This window comes from Ochotona curzoniae, unplaced genomic scaffold (genome assembly GCF_017591425.1).
Source record: "Ochotona curzoniae isolate NIBS_2020 unplaced genomic scaffold, NIBS_Ocur_1.0 contig_2495, whole genome shotgun sequence".
Lineage (NCBI taxonomy): Eukaryota > Metazoa > Chordata > Mammalia > Lagomorpha > Ochotonidae > Ochotona > Ochotona curzoniae.
The window spans coordinates 25,405-49,358 of record NW_024465480.1 but is presented as its reverse complement, the minus strand read 5'-3'; the positions used below and the strand labels follow the sequence as shown (position 1 = coordinate 49,358).

At 40.0% G+C, this 23,954-nt stretch overlaps 1 long non-coding RNA gene and 1 pseudogene across 1 annotated transcript; one reads left to right on the top strand and one right to left on the bottom strand.

Annotated features, from left to right (window-relative positions):
* Positions 1–6,922: 6,922 nt before the first annotated feature.
* Positions 6,923–7,523, bottom strand: LOC121152592. The gene is made up of 2 exons (XR_005883286.1): positions 7,477–7,523; positions 6,923–6,972 (listed from the first exon to the last, which is right to left on the bottom strand). It is a non-coding gene; the product is annotated as an uncharacterized LOC121152592 (long non-coding RNA).
* Positions 7,524–8,765: 1,242 nt separating this feature from the next.
* On the top strand, positions 8,766–22,323 carry LOC121152593 (annotated as a pseudogene).
* Positions 22,324–23,954: the final 1,631 nt, after the last annotated feature.

The following is a 23,954-nucleotide window of genomic DNA, read 5'->3' as shown; positions in this document are numbered from 1 at the left end:
TATGCATTCAACATTTAATCAAACTCAGAGTCATTAGAGGAAAGAATTTGCTACAGAATAATAAGAAATAGTCTATTGCAGTTTTAGAATTGCAAAATTAATGCAGAATGAGTATTTTCATTTTCCTTTTACCCTATAATGCCATATAGATTATAAATTAAGCTGCATGAATAGAGGCTGCAAATCAAACATACTTAGAAGAATGTACTGTCAGTCTTTCTATTGAGTGATCCAGAACTGAGGAGACATGTGCGTTCCAGGTGTTGGTGTCATTTGAAGATGTGGCTGTGGACATTACCCAGGAGGAATGGCAGAACATGGACAATACTCAGAGGACCCTGTACAGGGATGTAATGATTGAGACATATAGCAATCTGCTGTCTGTGGGTGAGTGAAATTTTGTCATGCCCAACCAGAATAATTTCTTTATACTTGACAAATTAAGAATTTATGAAGTTTAGTACCTAGTAGGACTAGTATTTGAGGCTTTAAGGAATCTTAGTATGGGAGAATCAAGATGGTGGAATAGAGTAAGGACATGCTTAAATGAACAGAGAAGCATTTAATCAGGATGAAGTAGAGAGGACATATTTCAGGAAATAGGAAAAGAACAGAACAACAGCAGAGCGGTGCCTGGAGACTGAAAGACACAGGAAAGCAGCGGGCACAGCAGTGTGGTATTGCAGTTACTGATACTCCAGCACAGCAATTGGAACTCCACCAGCAACCAAGTGGGAAGGGACTTGCACTGTGAGCTTGGAAGGTGAATCCAGACAAAGAACTATCCATCCTGCTGATCCGTTTGATTTGACCAGGAGCAGAGACAGAGCAGAAAATCTCAGAGGGGCAGTGCGAGAACAGAGTAGATTTCATAGCCCAGTCAGCCCCCTAGAGCTGAATTGGGTGCCATTTTGCGTAAGGAGGAAAGGGAAACGGAAAGGATGGAGCAGACTCTGAGCAGGGAGTGAGCTCATTTCTGACTCCATGAACTGAAACAATCTGGCATTCTACAGGTTACACCTGGGGCAAGTCTGGGTAGCCCTCGGATCTGACAGCCAGCAGATGAAGGACTGCAGTGGTGGTATGAGAGGCGCCATTTGCGCACTGTGGCAATAGCTTTGGGACTGCAGGAGACAACAGTGAACTGTGCATATTCTGGAGTTGCAAGAACTTGCTGAGGTCCAGCAGGAAAATAATACTGACTGTGGCATCTTTTGGGTCAAAATAGTTCTGTGTGGCAACCAGACCTATTCCTACAAGATCAGCACCACCAACAACCTAACTAGATAAGACACCTGGTGTCTCTTTAATCCTGGGACCTGCTCCAACCAGAAGTGGGAGAAAGGTTGCAGAGAGAACAGTGCAGCCTCAGCATAGTATCACAGGAGGTGGAGAGTGGTGAGCCAGGAGCTGGGGCTGTGAAGACCACAGTGGAAATCTGACATAAGAACCCAGACCTGGAACTTGCTGGAGGTTGTGGCATAAGTGGCTGTAAGCAAAAAGTTGTGTACCAACTGCAATAAGTAAAATCGCATTATAGACCCCTGAGTGACACAGCTTAGAAACCTGCCCCAAGAAGAAGACTCTGCTAGCCAAAAGTACAATGATCAAGAGCAAAAGAAGATACAAAGGCACAATGAATATTACCGAAAACTCCCCTGCAAAGGAGCAAAACCCTTTGCCAACCTCAGTGTTAACTGAGGAAGACATCGAGAAAATGGGGACACAGAATCCATGACTCATTTTAAAGATTCTGGTCAAAAATGAGAAGCTCATGCAAGAGTTCAAAGAATTGAAGGAAGCAGTAAAGCAAATCAAGGCTGGTATAACAGAAGCTAAGAACACTGTAGAGCAAATTACAAGTACAGTGGAAAGTCTCCAAAATAGAATGAAACTAGCATAAGAAAGAATCTCAGAATTGGAAGATATCTCTTGTCACCAGGGGGAAACAAAGAAAAAGCTGGAAGCAGAGCTTGGTCAGGCCAAAAAAAGTATTCAAGAATTGAAAGACACTATGAAGAGGCCAAATATAAGAGTTCTGGGAGTCCCAGAAGGTACAGAAAGAGAAGCTGAGTTTGCAAATGTATTTAATGTAATAATCAAGAAAAGTTCCCTAATCTGGATAAAGACTTGGGAAACAAGATCTAGGAGGGGCACAGAACTCCCAACAGGCTTGATCAAAAGTGATCTTCACCAAGACATATGTTTATCAAGCTCTCTTCAATCGAACATAAGGAAAAGATCCTTAAATGTGCACGTGAAAAAAACCAATTGATACGTAAAGGAATGCCAATTAAGCTCACAGGAGGTCTCTCACAGGAAACTCTACAGGCAAGAAGAGAATGGAGTGACATATTCCAGATTCTGAAAGAAAAAGATTGTCAGCCTAGGAAAACATACCCTGCAAAGCTTTCTTTCATCTTTGAAAAGGAAATAAAATTCTTCCAGAGTAAAGAAAAGCTAAAAGAATTTGCCTCTTTCACACCTGCCCTACAAATGATACTTCAAGATGTTCTTTTGACAGAGAAGAGGAGTTCACCTACCAAAACCAAAGGCAATCGGGAAGAACATTCCAGTAAAATGACAACAGAAGACTGAATCAACGAACAACCCATTCCTAAAAAGACAGGACCAAAGTACCACCCGTATATATTTAACTCTGAATGTAAATGGCTTAAGCTTAATCAAACATCACAGATTAGTAGACTGGATTAAAAACAAAGCCCATCTATTTATTATCTGTAGGAAACACACTTCAACAAAGATTAGCAGAAACTATATTACATGGCTTTTGTTGTTTTGTGTAAGTTTCATCTCTTCAAAGCACTTTCTTCTGATTAAATCATTCAATGAGTCTTAGATCATGCAGTGGCATCATTTTCTTTAAGAAGGTTCTTGATTTTCATTTCTTCAGTTACATGTTACTCATTTCATATCATGTTGTTATGTTGTTTAACTTCTTGGTGTTGTTAATTTCTTTTGTCTCCCTGATGTTGATTTTTTTTTTTTTTGTGGCTCTTCATTTAAGGGGATGTATAACAGCTTTGTAATGGAGACGGTCATATCTAGTAACATGTCATTTAACTTCATGGCATTGTAATTTTCTATTTTTCTTTCTATTGTTGATGTTATTATGACTTTTCATTTGAGGGGATGTATAGTAGTTATGAAATGGAGACTAACATCCAGATGTGAGGATGCAGTTGATATGCATTTCTGTTTCCAGACAAAGATGGACTTAGAATGAAACTGTTTACTATATCTTGACAATAAGATTCTGACTCTCTACCATTGTCCATGACCGCAATGATGGACATATGACTGAGTATAAAAAACTATATGTTAGGTATGATATAAAGGAACTAGATGGGAGAAAGAGGCTTGGGGAGGGGATAAGGGAATATGGAATTGTATTATAAAATGATAGCAATAATAATAAAATGCAAAACAAAACAAAAAGAATCTCGATATTTACTCTTCAGATAATGATTTGTATTAGCCATTTTGTGACACAGATTCTAGATCCAATCTTTTCTTCTTTAAGCTCCAAGATAGTGATTTCACAAAATGTCTATTATTTCCAATTAACAGGGTATCACATAACAAAACCTGATGTGATCTTCAAATTGGAACAAGAATCAGTACCATGGACTGTGGAAAAATCTAAACACCAGCAGGTTCCAGGTAGGGCAATACATACTGGGAAGGGAAGTTGATATGTATCTCAGTAAATATTCACTGGAATTCATGCTGATTTTTTTTAATGTTTCTTTCAAAATCAGTATTTTATGTCATGCATGAGACAAAGGCACTCTACAGTCTCCATACACAGTTCTATTCTAACAATGCCTTTAAATGTTAAAAATTATCGACCTGAAACACAAAATGTAGAAATAAATATTGATCTTTTACATGATCCCTTCAAGACAAGAAAAACTGGAACCGTTATGTGATGTAATACATCACAAGCATTAATTTGAATTTCTGTACCAAATTTTCTGTTCTACCCCATGAACTTAAAATACAAACCCCAAGTAGTTGAAAATGGAAAAAGAAACCCTATTTATTGTATTAATGTATTAACTGAAAAAGTGTAAGACTCATTTATGTGTGTACTTCTTGAATATTAAAATCTGTTATATCTAGAATGGCAAGAAACATCATTATCTTACTTGAGCATTTGAAAAGAAATACTTAGATGTAATTCATGGATATGGTTACTCTTTTTGCTCATTTCAGATCTTTCCAGAAAGAATGAGCTGCTTGGAACTATTCAGGAAAATCAAGAAACCACTTTCAGGCAAGTTGTAATCACAAAAGTTGTGTAACTTCAAAAAGAGTTACATTGCCAAAGATGGTTAATTTAAGCTCTGGCCATAATTGAAACATGCTATGAAAGGAGATTGTATAAAAAAGAAACTAGAAATACACTTTCTTCTTTTTATTTTTTAATTTGCAGAGAAGTTTTATTTGCAGAGTTATTAGGTGAATGTAGAAAGTAGATGGAATGGAAAAGGACCAGCTTGGAATGAGCAGGAAATGGGATACCTGTTGAGTGGAAAGAAGGAGATACATGAACACTTTTCAGAAGGGTCTTGGGTTTTTAAGTGTTCCATGACTCTTCCTTGTCTGAGCAAGAACCTATGGGAAGACATTTCCCATTGGTTGTCTCTCAATCAATAGCTCCTACTGTGTAGTTTCAAATGTACCCCTCCCATTCTATGGCTGATCAGGTCTCTGATGTTGAAAGCCACATGGCTTATAGAATTGAGACAAAACAAAACAAAGGAACTGGTCTTTACTCACTTCATCTCAGGAGTGTAGAGGTGGTCATCAAAAGTCCACATGAGTTATTTCAAATGATCAAAACCAAGCAGAATACTTGTGGGGCTGCCATGAGTCAGCCCTCCTTCATTAAGGATAAACCAACATGAAACATAAGAAAGGAGCTTGGCACTTGGGTACCATGCCAGGTGGTCAGCATTCAGAATCCACCTAGGGAGTTTCCAGTCATGCAAAAAGTAGCCTCTGACAGGGACTGTCACTCCTCCACCAGATTTCTTTCAAACATGCACCAGATCCTTACTCCCAAAGGGGTAATTGAGATGATAGGAAAAGAGCAATTCATCCCCCTTGAAAAAACAACCTATTTGGAGTTTCAAACAGAGCTAGGTGGTGGACGGTGGATAAGATGGAGGGATCCATATTTATGCAGAGCCAAGTGGTATCGAGTCATTTTAAAGGCCCAGTCACACTTAAAGGAAAGCATACCAACATGGTAAATTCTTCTGCCTGCTGAGTGAAGCCACATGACTGGTATAAGAAGCCTTTTTCATGCCCTGTTTCAGGCACCAGAGAAAATGTTACCAGGAGATCTCAGTGGCTCTTTCCTCAGCTTAGTATAGGAACAGAAACTGGAACTCAGTTGCTTAGAGAAGGTTTGCTTCCAAAGTAACCAGGTGAACTTAGAAAGAAGAAGGGAAGTGGAAAGTGTGTCCCAGGAAAGATCTCAAAGATGGGGTACCTTTTGAAAAGAGAAGAAAGGACATCATAATTTATTTCCAAATGTGTTTTTTCCTAGGAAGCCTGATGAAATGTCATTTGGGAAAAAGCAAACCTCTAATGTTCCTGAGAACCAACTCCAATGTGGGGAAAATCTCAGTCAGCATGACAAGATGTACACTTGTAAGCAATCTTTTGAACACAATAGGAAAGAAAAAACTTTCAGCAGGAAGATATTCCTTAAGTGTGAGAAAATTTGTATCAATCACCCATGCAATTGCCCTATGATTGTAGGAGAAACAATTCAAATCGTCAAGAAAATGTTCCATAGCAATCCTTATGTTGGCAAGCATCAACAAACACACTCAGGAAAGAAACTCCATGAACTTTTCAAGAGTGAGAAATGTCCTATTTATAAAAGAGATTGCAAAATTAATCACATAATACAAACAGCAAAAAGTCACTATATATGTGGCTGCTGCAAACAGTCTTTTAGCTGTAATTCTAGATTTACCACCAAACAGAGAAGTGATATAGCAGAAAATTTCCATGTGTGCAATAAATGTCAAAAAAACATTTATGAGAAGTCGGAATGCACTAGAGATAAGATTCTTCCCAATGAGGAGAAACCACATGAATGTAATGACCTTGTAAAAGCCTTTAGTGCTCAATCAGGTCTCCTTACACATCAGAGAATTCACACTGGGAGAAAACCGTATAAGTGTAGTGAGTGTGGAAAAGCCTTTTGCAAACCATCAGTTCTCATTAAACATCGGAGAATCCACACAGGGGAAAAACCTTATAAGTGTAGTGAGTGTGGAAAAGCTTTTGGTCGGAAGTCACACCTAATCAGGCATCAGAGAATTCACACAGGGGAAAAACCTTATAAATGTAGTGAGTGTGGAAAAGCTTTTGGTCGGAAGTCAAACCTAATCAGGCATCAGAGAATTCACACAGGGGAAAAACCTTATGAATGTATTGAGTGTGGGAAAGCATTTTGCCAGCAGTCTGATCTCATTAAACATAAGAGAATTCACACAGGGGAAAAACCTTATAAATGTAGTGAGTGTGGAAAAGCTTTTTGCCAGCAGTCTGTTCTCATTAAACATAAGAGAATTCACACAGGGGAAAAACCTTATAAGTGTAGTGAGTGTGGAAAATCCTTTTGCTGGAATTATGGTCTCATTGTGCATCAGAGAATTCACACATGGGAAAAACCTTATAAATGTAGTGAGTGTGGAAAAGCTTTTTTCCAGCAGTCTGGTCTCATTAAACATAAGAGAATTCACACAGGGGAAAAACCTTATAAATGTAGTGAGTGTGGGAAAGCTTTTTGTCGAAAGTCATCCCAAATTACACATCAGAGAATTCACACAGGGGAAAAACCTTATAAATGTATTGAGTGTGGAAAAACTTTTTGTCAGAAGTCATACCTAATCATTCATCAGAGAATTCACACAGGGGAAAAACCTTATAAGTGTAGTGAGTGTGGAAAAGCCTTTTTCCAGCAGTCTGATCTCATTAAACATAAGAGAATTCACACAGGGGAAAAACCTTATAAATGTAGTCAGTGTGGAAAAGCTTTTTGCCAGCAGACTGGTCTCATTAAACATCAGAGAATTCACACAGGGGAAAAACCTTATAAATGTAGTGAGTGTGGAAAAGCTTTTTTCCAGCAGTCTGGTCTCATTAAACATAAGAGAATTCACACAGGGGAAAAACCTTATAAATGTAGTGAGTGTGGGAAAGCTTTTTGTCGAAAGTCATCCCAAATTACACATCAGAGAATCCACACAGGGGAAAAACTTTATAAATGTATTGAGTGTGGAAAAACTTTTTGTCAGAAGTCACACCTAATCATTCATCAGAGAATTCACACAGGGGAAAAACCTTATAAGTGTAGTGAGTGTGGAAAAGCCTTTTTCCAGCAGTCTGATCTCATTAAACATAAGAGAATTCACACAGGGGAAAAACCTTATAAATGTAGTGAGTGTGGAAAAGCTTTTTGTCGAAAGTCATCCCAAATTACACATCAGAGAATTCACACAGGGGAAAAACCTTATAAATGTATTGAGTGTGGAAAAACTTTTTGTCAGAAGTCTGGTCTCATTAATCATAAGAGAATTCACACAGGGGAAAAACCTTATAAATGTAGTGAGTGTGGGAAAGCTTTTTGTAAGAAGTCATCCCAAATTAGACATCAGAGAATCCACACAGGGGAAAAACCGTATGAATGTATTGAGTGTGGGAAAGCATTTTGCCATAAAAAAGACCTAAACAATCATCACAGAGTTCACACAAGGGAAAAACTTTTTTCAGTATGATGAGTATGGAAAATCTTTTTGCTAGCAGACAGTTATTGTATAATCTAAGTCACATGACTGACGAAGTGTTGAAAAACTCATAGAAAAAAACAATGATTGCAATAGAAATCAAAAAACTGACATGGGTTTGCAGTTCTGTAACATATCCACAGGAAGGCGTAAAAAATATCCTATTGACTAAAAGAAAAATTATTATCCTGAAGTCAATCCTCTGCAGATCTTGTGAAGTGCAGAAAAACAATGGCATGTAAACAAAAACAGTAGCTTCAACAAAGCTGCTGTCACAGTCAAATCTTATAAAATCCAAAACAGGTATTAGTAAGATTACAGATAGAACCCATTATTAAATTGCAGTAAGATGTGGAAAACACTTTGAAAATCTCAGCAATTGCCAAATAATAAACATGAGGTGTGTCACATTTTAGAACAAGGCTATGTTTTGCTAAAATATTTGAGATGGAATCTGTGCTTGATCTCATTTTGTTGTAAATAAGTTCTGCTTTCACATTTTAATTTTGAAAATAAATATTCTCCATATAACACTTGTTTTGAGTTTCATATAGAATTTATGCAGTTATCTAGAATAGCTTTTTTTATAGTGTTAATTTGCCAATATTCTATTGCAGATTAATATGAACTCAAAAATATCAATTGATGCATGTGGGAATTGTAATGCTAATCACCCTGTTTTGCAGGACTGATGTTTTGTTCAGAGCGAGGAGGGAGTCATTTGTGACTTCTGGCAAATTGGATCACTTTTCGCCCTTGTCTAATCATTATATACTTTTAGAGTTATATGCAAATGTCATAAAAATTGTTTGGCATCAAGTTTGGGGATGTGGTAATTGCCACTGGATTTTAAATATCAGCTGCCATAACTACTGCTCATGGTCACACTGATTTCATGCACAATGGCTTCCCAAAGCAAATTTCTTGCCAATGGATGCCAGCCTATGCCTAAACTCTTTCAACTATGTCGATGAACATCAGATGCAGCCCTATGGCATAGTAGGGTAAGTTTCTGGTTACCCTACTGTGGTAACCTAGGGCACCACTGGTTCATGTCCTAGCTGATTCACTTCTGATCTAACTCCTGTCTTCTGGCTTCACACCAGCTCAACTACTGTTGTTGCAATCACTTGGGATTTGAATCATTGGAATAAAGATGCCTCTCTGCTTCGGTCTTTATTATAATTCCATGTACAAATGAATTAAAAATGTTAATTTAAGTGTGGGCATCGTGACTTATGTTGAGGTAAATCAAATATTTAGTATTAAGCACATTGGCATGGTCCCATCTATGACAGCCTTGATTGTTTTTATTGCTTACTATTTTGAGGCATGACCCTATCAGGTTCCAAAATGCTGAACATCGAGTACAAGAGAGGCATCTTTTTCTGTAGAATGTATCATGTAACATATTATCAATGCCTTAAATTAGATAATGAGGTTTGTGTACTTCTGAGTGATTTCCACCAGCCTTCTTATATGAGTCCCTAGCTGTGATCCCTCTGATATTGATACTGACCGGATACTGGCCAAGGTCTTCCCTAGGAACACACTTCAGAAACTACATTGCAGTGAAATTTATTTAATGTTTTGCAGTTCCCTTTTTCAAACATTCCCAATCACTCTGATAGCATTCTAATGTCCTTTGATTTTTTTTTTATTGCCTCCTAGGAAGGTGGAATAGAATATATGAAGGGATTTGTGAGGGTTGAGATAAAATAGTGATTATGTATTCGGGTTATAGATCCTGCTTTAATAACCATGGGTTGGAACAAGTTTCAAAAGTAATGGATCCACTTTCTGTATCTTTCCATCCCCTGTATAGGAGCAACAGAGACTTACTCTAAATCTCCCTATTTTGTCTTTTTTTCATGTGCAATTGCTGTTATCTAATTTTTCAAACTATTTCTATGTCATAAAACATTATTGGTTTTGTTCTTGAGTGTAATATTTAAGAAGGTATTAAGTAAGTTAAAAGCTAAAAAAAATTTTTTTTTTTTAATTTGGAAAGTCAGATATACAGAGAGAAGGAGAAACAGAGAGAAAGTCTTCCATTTGCTGCTTCACTCCCCACATGGCCACAACATCTGGCCAGGGCTGAGCAATGCAAAGTCCAGAGCCAGGAGCTTCTTTTGGGTCTCCTGTGAGGGTGCAGGATACCAAAGCCTTGGGCCATCCGTGGCTGCTTTTCCTGGACACAAGCAGGGAGCTGGTAGGGAAGTGGAGCAGGAGGGATACAAATTGGAACCCATATGGGATCCCAGTATGAAACACGAGGACTTTAGCCACTTGACTACTGTGCTGGGCCCATAAGATAAAAAAATCTCCCTGTTTTTTCACTTAATTCCTCCAAACATCAATAATTTTTAAAATAATTATAGATAAAACTCAATATTTTTATCTTTTCATCTTAATTTAGATATGTTGGATTATTTTTAATGTTTTATTTGAAAGACAGATTGACAGGAGGGGCAGAGACATCCTCCATCCATCAGTTCACTCTCCAGATGGCTGCCATGGCCATAGCTGATTCAGTTGAAAACAAGAAGCCCCCTCCAGCTTTCCCATGTGTGTACAGTGGCCTAAAAATTGCAGCCATCTCCTTCTTACCTAGGCCATAAGTAGGGAGTTAAACATGAAATGTAGCAGGTTGGATTCCAATTGTCATAAGATGCTGGACTGCAGGCAGAGTATTAGCGTGCTAGACCATCACTGACACTCCCTGTTTTTTTAAATGTAAAATGAAAAATCCAAAAAGAGTGGAGAGAGAAGTGTAAATGATGCCACATGCTTGAGAATGTCATAAGTATTGAATACTGAGGTATGAGAGATGTGTTCTGTCTAAATAGTAATAGGTAGTAATTTGATAAAGGAGATATACTATAGAGTAAATAAAATAGAATCAGTATAGAACAAACAACTGAAAGATTATTAGAGTGCTTTTTCAAGGTTTATGAAAGATGAATCCTACATGGAATTAGATTTACCATGATTAGAAAAAGAACATTCTTGATATTATCTAAAAATCGATTATAACCAACAAAGGCATACATCAATGAAGCTAGAATTTACATACCATAGAGTTAAGCATGTTTTCATGTTAATAGTTTATAAAAAGTTTTGTTTGTTTTCAGAATCTTTTTAAAAATTCTTTAAATGACTTTCCTAATGCATTTTTATTTGTTTTGTGTTGAATTTAATTACACCTGTTCAACATGTAATCAATTCTTACCCAGTTTTTTATCTCTGTTTCTTCTAATATATTTAAATTCTCCCAAGTAAAGAGAAGGTGTCATGTAATAGATATTTTATACAAGGATTTTCTTAGGTTTTTCAACTGTTTTATTGAGCAATGAATTTGTACATTTTTGGTTATGTTTCAAGTATTCTCTTCTATATTGAGTTTTATTTGCTTAGGGAAAGCTGAGCTCTAAAAGAGTTGTAAAATCATTCAATTATTTTACCTTAAATCTGTGATTAAACTGATCCATAGGATAAGCATTTTAAATGAAATAAATTGTTATGCATATTTTGTTGAAAAGTAGCCCAAATGAGGTAACATAGTCAAGTTTATGCCAGAAACTATTTTTAAGGTCAGTGAGTAAATATGTACTAAATGTGTACTGCTCACTCATATAAGCACTCAGACATATAAAGAATGCTTTAGAACTTGACTAATTTTTTTTCTGCAAGTTTGGTTAAAATTTGATGAGATCAGAGAAATAACATTCAAGGTTACAGTAGGCAGAGAGGAAAATGCACAAGAAAGATGTCTTTACTTTTATCTTGTACCCACAGTGACAGAGAGTGACCCTCTCCATTGCCTGGCTTCTCATGAGCCTGGGAAGGGCAGTGGTTACATGAAACCACTCTCCAATCCCAGATGAGTGTGAGTACCGGAGACCAGCTCCAACTGACTTAAGAGCTTGTAAAGGATGCATGGATCAATGAGACAATAAAAAGAGATGAGATGTGGACCACTATGGTGTGATGCTCATAATGGACAACTCAGAAAAGTTGCCTTCTTTGTTTATACACAAATCATCACAAGCTTTTGCATAACATGCCATTGTTTTATTTTAACTTTATTGTAAAAGAATGATTATAAAATCAATCCTAAAAGCCTTATCATTATTTTACTTCAGAGAAAATATTTTCAGCAAGCTAGTACTCATTCAAACCCTCACTGACCTGGCTAAAGCCAGGAACTCCACGGTGGCAGCACATACGGTTACATAGTGACAAGTGGTTTACTTATATTCAAAATCAATTTTCACTAAACACAAACTAACTAATATTGCTTAAAATATCAAGAGTACAGAGTTAAAAGATCATAAATGAAAGAAATTTATAAAAGCATATAACATATATTCTTTTTCATTGATGTTGTTAGGCTGCTTCCTGACGTTTTTTTCTTTGCCTTTTTTTTTTTATTGTTTCCTTCGTATATCTGATGTAAAATGGGACTTTAAGGGAGAAGCCCCACCCAATCTTCCACCCTTCCCAGGTCCTGGATATAGGGCATGCTCCGAGGGTCGTGCTCAAGTGGTTTTGATAGTTCAACAGTTCTGAATTGCTGCCAATCTTGCCACTCCAAGCATGATGAGGTCGTGGAAGAATCCATTGACTGACATAGTCCATCATAGAATCTCAATTTGCCCAGTTTTTCATTGCCAACATATAGCTGAGGTGGTTGATTGACTAGTTCTGTCCTCTGTCTTTTCATTGTTATTAAATCCTCTAATCAATCATTTATTAATTGCCACCACTTCACCTAGTGTTGATTCAATTGTTTTTTGTTCTTTTGTTAAAGGACTGTGAAAGGGATCAGAGCAACTCAGACAATCCACAGAGGGCCTTTGCAGGAAACTTTCTTTTACTTTTATATACCGTTTTCTTTCTCTAAATTTGAATGCCAACATAAGTTAGAAGTTTTTATAAACTTTTCCCCCCTAAATATAAGTGCCAGTATAAGGTAGACATTTTAAGCTGTTGGGGGGGGGGGAGAGGGTTCACATTTGTCTCCCTTTAGAAGATGCCCCATATAGTTTCTGCTTTCTGCAGTGAGAAACCAAAATGAGAAATCATATCATGTGTTGTAACAGTTCGAGGCAAATGGTAAACAAACTCTTTGTACCTTCATGGTTGCCATCTGTCCCAAGATGTTATCAAGCTGTTTCTTAAGGAAAACATTACTTATATCAGGGCAAGTTTAGGACAATGGTGGACACATGACAGGATGTTTGGAGACATTGTGAGATCAATTTTACTATTGTATACTTTTAGCTGTGTGTCATTGCCTTATGTTGGTAAAGATGTTTTTATCATAACATGATTGATCAGTTTGAGGTGTTATACCAGTTACTGGTATCATTTCACATTTGTAGAAAAATAGCAACAACACCCTCAAGAGAATTCTATGAAACTTCAGAGAGGTGATTAAGTGTCCATACAATGGGGTGAGGCAGCAATGAGATGACCAGATACATTCTGCCAGGCCTTGCCACACAGCCAGAAACTCCTCATAGCCTTACTAACCGATGAGGAGTACTCATCACACTCCCATGCCATCTGACCCAATTGCATGGCTCCCCAAATGTGGGTAAAACTTTGGGAAGGGTATATGATTGACCCGTAGGCAAGCTGTATTATATTGGGAGGAAGAGAGATGGCCTCCAATTAGTGTGCCTAAGCTTGCTATCTGCCTGTGTCTTTTCATTCCCTCCTGAGATTTTCAACTGCTGTTCATATAAGTTGTTCAAAGATATGGTTTCATTTAATCTCTTGCAGCTGCTTCTTGCTTATTAGAGATTTAGACCTTACAAGTCCTGGGTTCAGAAATCTCTCCATATATAATGAATTCATGCCACAAACCACATGAAGTGTGGCTGTTATTGGTGGCTATGATCACCATATCATCTTAGTCACTCTAATAAGCTACTGACCTTACTCTGTCATTTAAAGTGGCATCCAAGAACCTCAACTGGTTTGCACAGTGGCACAACCTGTAGTGTGTTTTCCAATGCCAAGACACACACCGAATTCTTTGGTCCTTGAGACTAGAGATTTTCTGTTCCTTCTAGGACATTTCCAGAGGTGCAGTTTGGTGCAAAGTGATGCAGTCTGGCAAGGACCCATAAAGTCCTTGAATTTCCATCTTCAAGACCAGTGCTTCTGCATGCTGCAGTTACAACCTAGTACTTCTGAGGCCTCAGCCTGGCCCCTTCCAGCCTACAAATATAAGTAATCAGTATATGGTTAGCCTAGAACTTCAACGCAAGCATTAAGCCTGCCTGCTCGCAGACTGGTGCTTTGGTGTGCCATGGGTTTGGCCTGGCTAAGCCCCAGCAACAGGCTCTTGCCTACCCACTGTCATCATTTTGGGAAACTGTGTACACCACCTCCCTATTACTTCTGAGGCCTCTTGATATACCCACTCTAAGATTGTTGTCTCAGTACAGATCCAGCCATTTTCTAGAGTGCCAGCATTAAGCCCCTGGCTGGCAGCTCTCAGACTGACATGGTATCAACCATAAGTGCAGCCTGCCTAGAACACAAGAGTCAGACCCCTGGCTATCCACTATGGTGGAAAGATATTATTAAGCCTGTCAATTATCCATGATTATTTTAGACAGAGTATCTACATACTTGGACACTTGCAGTAGAGGCTGTTGTTAAGTGTAGGAAAAATTATCTAAATCCATGGTACACTTTTTTTGTTTGATTGTTTAAGATTAGTGTCAGCTTCCAGAGAACAGCAACTTCCAGATAGAATCATGAAGTTAGTGAAACTTGTCTGCCTTAAGGTGCCACAGCCTTAACATAGAAAAAGTGATGGTTATAGTTGACTTTTTGCCTTTTGAGGAGGAATTTGAGATCTTCAACTGACTTGCTTGAATAGGCACAACTCCAGCCCCAGGCCCTTCACTGTAGATTGGGACAAATACTTTAGCTTGTAGATTTCTGGCCTTAAGCACCTCCTGGGATGCTGGGCAGATTCAGGCTCTAGGTCATCATAAAGGCTCAACCAGGTAAAGGAGAGAAAGGAACAGGGACAAAGAAGAAAGGAGAAAGTTAAAAAAAAAAAAAAGCCTTAGGTTTTTCTTTTCTTTCTTTCTTTTCTTTTTTTTTTTTTTTGATGTGGCATAGTTTTCTTTTTTTTTTTTATTGTTGCTAACATTGTATTATGTGATACAGTTTTATAGGCACTGGGGATTCCCCCCACCCCTCCCATACCCCTCCCCCCATGATGGATTCCTCCACCTTGCTGCATAACCACAGTTCAAGTTCAGTTGAGATTCGTTCCTTGCAAACACATATTTAGCATAAAGTCCAGCGTCTTATTGTCTAGATAAGTTCAGTGGCCTCTTGGGGAGACCTTCTCTGGTCTGAAGATAGGGCTAACAGAGTAAAGATCCGATCAGTTAAAAGCCCCATCAAAACCTCAGTATCAATATACAACATTATGGAATTAATTGACATAGTATTGAGTAAACAATATGTTAAAAATAATGCAAGTTCCATTCTTCGAAACATCTGGGTTGAGACAGTATCAATGACAGGTTCAAAAAAGCACCAACAACCAAACAAAAATTACAAGTTAAATCAAGGCAAACATGTGGTATCTAACCTTTTGGGATTCGCTCATTTCCCTTAGCATTATAGTTTCCAGTTGGGCCCATTTAGCCACAAAGAACTGCATTTTGTTTTTTTTTAATAGCTGAGTAGTATTCCATGGAGTAGATGAACCAAAGCTTTCTTATCCAATCTTCTGCTGATGGGCATTTCGGTTGCTTCCATGTTTTTGCAATTACTGATTGTGCTGCAATGAACATAGGGATGCATGTTGGTTTGTCGTAAAACAGGTGTTTTGGATATATTCCTAGGAGTGCTATTGCTGGGTCATATGGTATGCAGATTTTGAGTTGTTTGAGTGTTCTCCAGACTGATTTCCATAAAGGCTGTACCAATTTGCAGCTCCACCAGCAGTGGAGTAGGGTTCCCTTTTCCCCGCATCCTCGCCAGCAAGCGTCGTTGGTGTTCTTCTTTATGTGGGCCAATCTAACTGGTGTTAGGTGGTACCTCATTGATGTTTTAATTTGGATTTCCCTTATTGCCAGGGAGCTGGAACATTTTTTCATATGTTTGTTTGCCATTTGGACTTGTTCCTTTGTGAAATGCTTGCCCATTTCCCGTGCCCATTTCTTGAGTGGCTTGTTTGTTTTGGTTTTTTGGTTGTTTTGAAGTTCTTTGTATATCCTGGAAATTAGCCCCCTATCGCCTATATCAGTGTGCAAAGATCTTCTCCCACTCTGTGGGTTGCTTTTTTACTTTGTTGATTGTTTCCCTTGCTGTGCAGAAACTTCTTAGTTTGATGAGGTCCCATTTGTTTATTCTGTCCTCAACTGCTATTGCTTTTGGTGTCCTTCTTAGAAAGTCGGTACCTACTCCTAGGTCTTGCAGGGTATTTCCTACATTTTCTTGCAAGAGTTTGAAGGTTTCTGGATGTAGGTTTAGGTCTTTTATCCATGTAGATTGGATCTTAGTGTATGGTGATAGATGTGGGTCTATCTTGTTGTTTCTACAGGCTATCAGCCAGTTGTCCCAACAACATTTACTAAAGAGGCCTTCCCACTTGCTTGGACTGTCATTGGTCTTTTTGTCGAAGATTAATTGGCTGTATCTGTGTGGGTTCCCTTTTGGTGCTTCTATTCTATTCCATTGATCTTCCTTCCTGTCTTTGTGCCAGTACCAGGCTGTTTTGATAACCACTGCTCTATAGTATGTCCAGAGGTCCGGGATTGTGATTCCCCCTGCTAACTTCTTGTTTTTTTTAGGATGGTTCTAGCTATTCGTGGTTTTTTGTGTTTCCAGATGAACTTTTGAATCATTGTATCCAGTTCCATGAAGAATGTTTTGGGCAATTTGATTGGAATTGCGTTGAAAATGTATATAGCTTGTGGTAGTATAGACATTTTAATGATATTGATTTTGCCTATCCAGGAGCATGGGATATTATTTCATCTTTTGAGGTCTTGTTCAATTTCCTTTTTAAATAGTTTGTAGTTTTCTTCGAATAGGTGTCCTACGCTTTTGGTTAGATTTATTCCCAAATACTTCATACTTCTCTCTGCTGTTTTGAATGGTATCCTGTTGGTTAGATCTTCTTCCATCTTGGTGTTATTTGCGTACACTATGGCTGTTGATTTTCGTTCATTAATTTTGTACCCTGCCACTCTGCCAAACTCTCGTATAAGTTCTAGTAGTTTCTGTATTGAGTCTCCTGGTTTTTCTATGTATAGGATTATGTCATCTGCATATAGTGAAAGCTTGACTTCTTCGTTTCCTATACGTATGCCTTTGATTTCTTTTTCTTGTCTTATGGCCTCTGCAAGTACCTCTAGGACTATGTTGAATAGCAGTGGTGATAGCGGGCATCCTTGTCTTGTTCCAGATCTCAATGGGAAGGGTTCTAGCTTTTCTCCATTCAGTATGATACTGGCGTTGGGTTTTTCATAAATTGCTTTGATTATGTTGTGGATTTTCCCATCTATGCCTACTTTGGCTAGAGTTTTTAGCATGAAGAGGTGTTGGATTTTGTCGAAAGCTTTTTCTGCATCTATTGAAACTATTATGTGGTTCTTGTTTTGCAGTTTTTGGATGTGGTTTACAACATTTATGGATTTCCAAATGTTGAACAATCCCTGCATTCCAGGGATGAATCCTACTTGATCCGGATGAATGATCTGTCTGATGATTTTTTGAATTCTATTGGCTAGGATTTTGTTGAGAATTTTAGCATCAATGTTCATCAGAGAAATAGGTCTGTAGTTTTCCTTCTCTGACGGTTCTCTGTCCGGTTTTGGGATTAAGGTGATGTTGGCTTCATAGAGTGAGTTTGGAAGGGTTGCTTCCTTCTCTATTGTTTTGAAGAGCTTGTAGAGGATTGGGGTTAGTTCTGTTCGGAATGTTTTGTAGAATTCTGTGGTGAAGCCATCTGGGCCTGGGCTTTTTTTCGTTGGGAGATCCTTGATGACTGTTTCAATCTCTACCTCGGTTATAGGTTTATTTAATTCTGTAGTTGCCTCCGGACTGAGTTTTGGTAAGTGGTGGGAGTCCAAGAACTTTTCTATTTCTTGGTGGTCCTCAAATTTGTGGGAGTACAGTTCTTTGTAGTAATTTCTAATTATTTTCTTAATGATTGCAGTGTCTGTTGTTATGTTGCCTTTGTCATCTTTAATGCTATTGATTCTCACTTTTTCTTGTTTTTTTTTTTGGTCAATCGGGCCAGTGGAGTGTCTATTTTGTTTATTTTCTCAAAAAACCAACTTTTTGATTTGTTGATTTTATGTATAGTTTTTTTGATTTCTATTTGGTTTATCTCCTCCCTTGTTTTGATGATTTCTTGTTTCCTATTGTGCGTGGGACTCTTCTGCTGCTGTTTTTCCAGATCCTGGAGGTGTGTGGTTAGTTCCTGTATTTGGCGTCTTTCTTGGGCCTTGACATGGGCTCCGATTGCGATGAATCTACCTCGTAGCACTGCTTTGGCGGTGTCCCACAAGTTTTGGAATGTTGTATCAGAGTTTTCATTGATTTCCATAAATTTTTTGATCTCATCTTTAATTTCTTCTCTGACCCATTGTTCGTTTAATAGCATATTGTTCAGTTTCCAAGAGTGCCTATACTTCCTGGGGAGTTTTGAGTTGTTGATTTCCAGTTTCATCCCATGGTGGTCTGAGAGGGTACATGGTATGATACTAATGTTTTGGAAGTTATTTAGATTCACTTTATGTCCTATCATGTGGTCGATTCTGGAGAAGGTTCCATGCACCGCTGAGAAGAATGTATAGTCTGTGGCCTTAGGATAAAAAGTTCTATATATGTCTACTAAGTCCAGTTGTTCTATTGTTTGTGTGAGCTCTGTTGTTTCTTTGTTGAGTTTTTGTTTCGTAGACTGGTCCATTGGTGTTAAAGGCGTGTTGAGATCGCCTACAAGAATTGTGCGGGTATCTATGTCTTCCCTTAAGTCTGTAAGTAATTGCTTTACGTAACTAGGTGCATTAAGATTTGTTGCATAAACATTAATGATGGTGATTGCTTCTTGATGGATCATTCCTTTCACCAGTATAAAATGGCCTTCCCTGTCTCTTTTGATGTTAGTTAGAATGAAATCTATCTCGTCTGAAATTAGGATAGCTACCCCAGCATTTTTTTCTCGTCTATTGGCGTGAAATATCTTTTTCCATCCCTTCACTTTCAGTTTCTTTGCATCCTTTCTGGTTAGATGTGTTTCTTGTAGGCAACAGATGGTTGGGTCTTGTTTGATGATCCATTCTATTAATCTCTGTCTTTTGATTGGTGAATTTAGACTATTTGTGTGAGAGTTAGAATTGAGAGGTTGCAATTTTGCCCTGCCATGCGATTGTGTTTTGTGTGTGTTGTTGTCTGTGTAATTGCCTTGTTTGTGCGGGCTTTAGTTTGGAGACCTTCTTATTTGCCAACTTTGTTTGTGGTTTGTCTCCTTTTTATCCGGGACTAGCGCATTTCTAAGGAGGCTTTGCAGAGCTGGTTTTGTGTAAACATATTCTTCTAGTTTTTCTTTGCTATTGAAGTATCTGATTTCATTCTCATGTACAAATGAGATCTTTGCTGGGTAGATTATTCTTGGTTGACAGTTGTTTTGTTTCAGGACTTGGAAGATCTTTGTCCATTCTTTCCTTGCTTGTAGGGTCTCTTCGGAGAAGTCAGCAGTGATTCTGATGGGTTTTCCCCTGTATGTAATCTTTTCTCTACTTCGTACTTGTCTCAGGATTCCTTCTTTGTCTTCATTGGAGTAGAACTTGAGCACCGTGTGTCTGGGTGAAGATCTCTTTGGATCATGTCTGTTGGGAGTTCTCTGTCCATCCTGTATGCGGGGTGGATTCGTGTTCCAAGTGTTTTGGAAGTTTTCCTGTATAATTTCGTCAAGCACTGCTTGCATTCCTGATTCTTTTTCTACTCCCTCGGGGAGGCCAATGATCCGAATATTCAATTTTCTAAGGTAATCCTTTATTTCTTGCATCATTTTATTAGTTTCGCTGAGGCTTGTCTCCAGCTGTTTAATTCACTGGGCACCTTCATTTTGTATGTCTTCTGTTTCAGAGATCCTTTCCTCTGCCGCATTTATTCTGTTGATCAGGCTTTCAATTATATGATCTTTGGCATCCAGTTTTGTTTTGATTTGTTGTATTTCAGCGATTATGCGGTTCCTGAAGTCTTCCCGCTTCGTGTCCACGTCTCTGATAAATTTTAGCACTATTTTTTAAAATTCCTTGTCTGGTAACACTTCCATGTCTTCACCTCACATCTCCGATATTAATAATGGCTTTTGGCCCTTGTTTGGTGGCGTGCTGGCTCTTTCATCTGGAGCACAACTTTTTCTGGTGGTTTTTCCCATTGCGTTGGTGTATTTTGGTGAGGCCAATGGACCCGTTTGTTGAGGGGTCGTTAGGTGCTTTCCTGTAGAGGTTGGAGCCTGCAGCTGTGGTGTTGCAGGGCGTGGTACTTTTCACGGCACCGTTGGTGCGTTCTCAAGGCCCGGGACTGTAGGGCACCACCTTGGGGGCCCTGTGGATTCCAGGCACACTCTGGGCACCTCTTCTACAGGTGTGACACCCCAGGGCGTGGAGGGATGGAGGCGCTCTCTGGGCGTGCCCCCTGCATGGGAATTCACAGGACGTAGAAGGTTTTATGTGCTTTCTCCCTGTGTTCTCCGTGTCAGGGACTGCAGGGTTTTTCAGAGCCCGCCTGGTGTGTCTCCCACACACGGGACTGTGGGTGAGGCACTTTCTGGGCGTGGCTCTTGTGCAGTGATTCCACCATTCGTGGTGTGTGGGTGTTCAGAGCCACCCCGGTGTGGCTCCCCCACACAGGCCCTTAGTGGAGGAGTGACCCAGGCTCCCTGTTAAAATGACTTCTCGGCGGTTTCGCACAGTGCCAGTGTGGCGCAGGAGTTTTCAGAGCTCTCCTGGTGGGTCGCCCACACTCAGAACTGCGGGGTGGGAGGCGAGGAGTGGGCAATTCACACTATGGGAGTGGCACCTGCGTGTCAGGGACACACAGCGCTACACTTCCCAGCTCAGAGCCCTCCTGACTCCTGCGCTGCGGAGGCGGTTGCTGCAGGCCGGACCGCCCAGCCCGCCCAGAGCGGCGTTCAGAGTCCTCCTGGTGCTGTCGCCCACCCACAGGGTATCAGGGTGTAGGGGATTCCAGACCCTCACCGGCAGCCTCTGCGCACTGAGATGCACTGGCCCACTCAGCGCAGGAATATCTGGGGCGCTTTCCCCCGTGTCTTCTCAGCCCCCAAGACCACTGTGCGCTGCTCCCAAGGCACAGACCTGGCAGTTTCAAGGCGCTTGCCCTGTATTCTCAGAGGCTGGAGCTTCTGCAGCCCCTGCAGGGGGAAGGGCAGAAGGAGCACCCCAGGGGGTTGGGATTTGCGCCCAGTCCCCGGAATGCAGAGGCTGTTAACCCTTCCCTGGCTCACCGAACCTCCGGGTGTTGCAGTCTGCTTCTGCTGCTGTTGAAGACCTCTGCCGGTGACGATCCCTCCCGGTTTCCTTGTCTCTGGGTCAGCTGCGTCTCCTGTCGGCCACTTTCAAAGGTGACTCAGCAGGTCTAGAGCTTGATGTCGGCTTCTCTACCTTTTGTTTTGTCTCGTTCTCGTTGTTCTTCCGAGTTGTGTGGATGTTTTTGGCTCCACACTGTCCAGGGAACTTCACGCACCTCTCCCTGTGGTTTTTTGCTGTTCCTCTTTGCTGCTTCTGTAGCACTCTATCCCTCTCTCACTGGACGCTCCCTCACAGCCTTCCTCCTATGTGGAGGTCAGCCGTGTGGCCTACGTCTCCTTTGGGCCTCATGCCGGGAAGCTGGTCGCGATTGTAGATGTCATTGATCAGAACAGGGCTTTGGTGGATGGGCCCTGCACGCGGGTCAGAAGGCAGGCCATGCCTTTCAAATGCATGAAGCTGATGGATTTTATCCTCAAGTTCCCATACAGTGCCCACCAGAAGTATGTCTGGAAGGCCTGGGAGAAGGCTGATATCAATGCAAAATGGGCAGCCACGAGATGGCCAAGAAGATTGAAGCCAGAGAAAGGAAAGCAAAGATGACTGATTTTGACCGCTTTAAAGTCATGAAGGCAAAGAAGATGAGAAACAGAATAATCAAGAATGAAGTTAAGAAGCTTCAAGGGCAGCTCTGCTGAAAGCTTCTCCTAAAAAAGCACCTGTTGCTAAGGGGGCTGTGGCGGCCGCTGCTAAGGCTCCAGCAAAGAAGGTGGCCACTGCAGGCAAGAAGGCGGCGGCCCCGAAGGCCCTGCCCCATAAGGTGGTGGCCCCGAAAACAGCTGCACCTGCCAAGGCCCAGAAGGGCCAGAAGGCGTCTGCTCCAAAGGCATCAGGCAAGAAAGTGTGAGAGCTGTTGGAAAGTAATAAAGCACCTCTTTGACCAAAAAAAAAAAAAAAAGAATTTGTTTATTTGAAAGTCAGGTTTACAGAGAGGAGAGACAGAGAAAGATCTTCCATCCACTGGTTCACTCCCCAAGTGACCACAATGGCTGGAGCTGAGCCAATTCATAGCCACGATCCAGGAGCTTCTGGGTATCTTCTGCAGGTGCAGCGTCCTAATGACTGTCTTTGACTGTTTCTCCAGGCCACAAACAGGGAGATGGAAGGGAAATGGAGCAATTGGGTTAGGAACAAGCACTGATATGGGATTGTCATGCAAGTGGGGTACTTAAGCCACTAAGCTACTGTGCCAGGCCCAAGCAGTAGTTTTCATTTCGAAAATTGTAGAGAGAAGAATTAAAAATGATGAATTCCATATGTCAAGTTGATGTAGTAATTCCCAATGTCAGTGTTTCTCCCAACTTCATTGAGCCACATATAAAGTGAAGATTGGAATATAATTAAACAATCATATGTAATAGTGCAGACACAGTAACTTCTATTAAGTTTAGAAAGGACGTGAGATGTGGAAATACAGATAAGGCATACAGGAAATAAAAGTAATAAATGGATATGGAAACTTTCCACTATCAGTTGTTAGTACTCAAAACAGAATGCTCTCAACACTGGTTTCACTGATTTTTTTTTTCTTGTAAGCCTGGGCACAGGTCTGAAAGCATAGCAATTATGTCCCTGTATAGACAATTAATTTTGTACTAGAGAAATGCATAATGGCTTGCTGGGAAGTGGAAAAATTGTAGAGTCATATAGCTTGATGTTCTATTTATGATTTTTGCAGCAGACACATTTTTTTTCAGGCTGTATAACATTTTTATTAACCATACAGCCTTATTCCTGAGCTCCAAGGAAAATCATTAATTGATAGGAACATTTGGGTGTAGCCAGGCTCATGTTACTGGAATGGATGTCACTGCACATCTGAGTGTTTTCAAGGGTGGAATCTTCAGAAATAAGATGAGCATGGGTGAATCACTCACTGGGAATGATAGGAGACACTGTGCAGGATGCTTCAATTATGTATCAGGTGGTAGGATTTTTTTTTTCTCAGAATTTGAGATCCATGTCTATTACATGGGTCAGTAATACCTATTTGGGACATAGTGCAAAATCAAGTAAGCACAGGGTTTTATGCCCATACTACATTCCAGTGTATACACATACTGAAAAAGAAGTATTCGCAGTTACAGCATGAAATTTGAAAATACAGCCAATCTTGTGCTGTTATAAATGCTAGTGATTCACTGGAGTGTCATACTGTTCATCAATAACAATGAGATGCTTATGGTGTGACAAACATCACTATGTGGCCTAAGATATGCAGGAGGCATTTCCTTAATAAGACCCCCAAAATTTATTCTTGTAGATTGTGGTCCCCAAAGCTGCCAGGGCAGGGGGAATAGCTTGTGAGAGATTATCCCTGGATCTCTGCCTGCTACCTGCTGGGAGTGATTCATGGCTTACCTTCCCATGACCTGATGCACAGCTTCCAAGTGTGCATGAAGAACATAATTTGTGACATGATTTGGAGGGTTTAAGGGATAGACATGCCTTTTAGCCAACTACAGTGTCATTGTTGGGTGGGAGGACTGCCAGAGACAACCCTTTTGCCTAA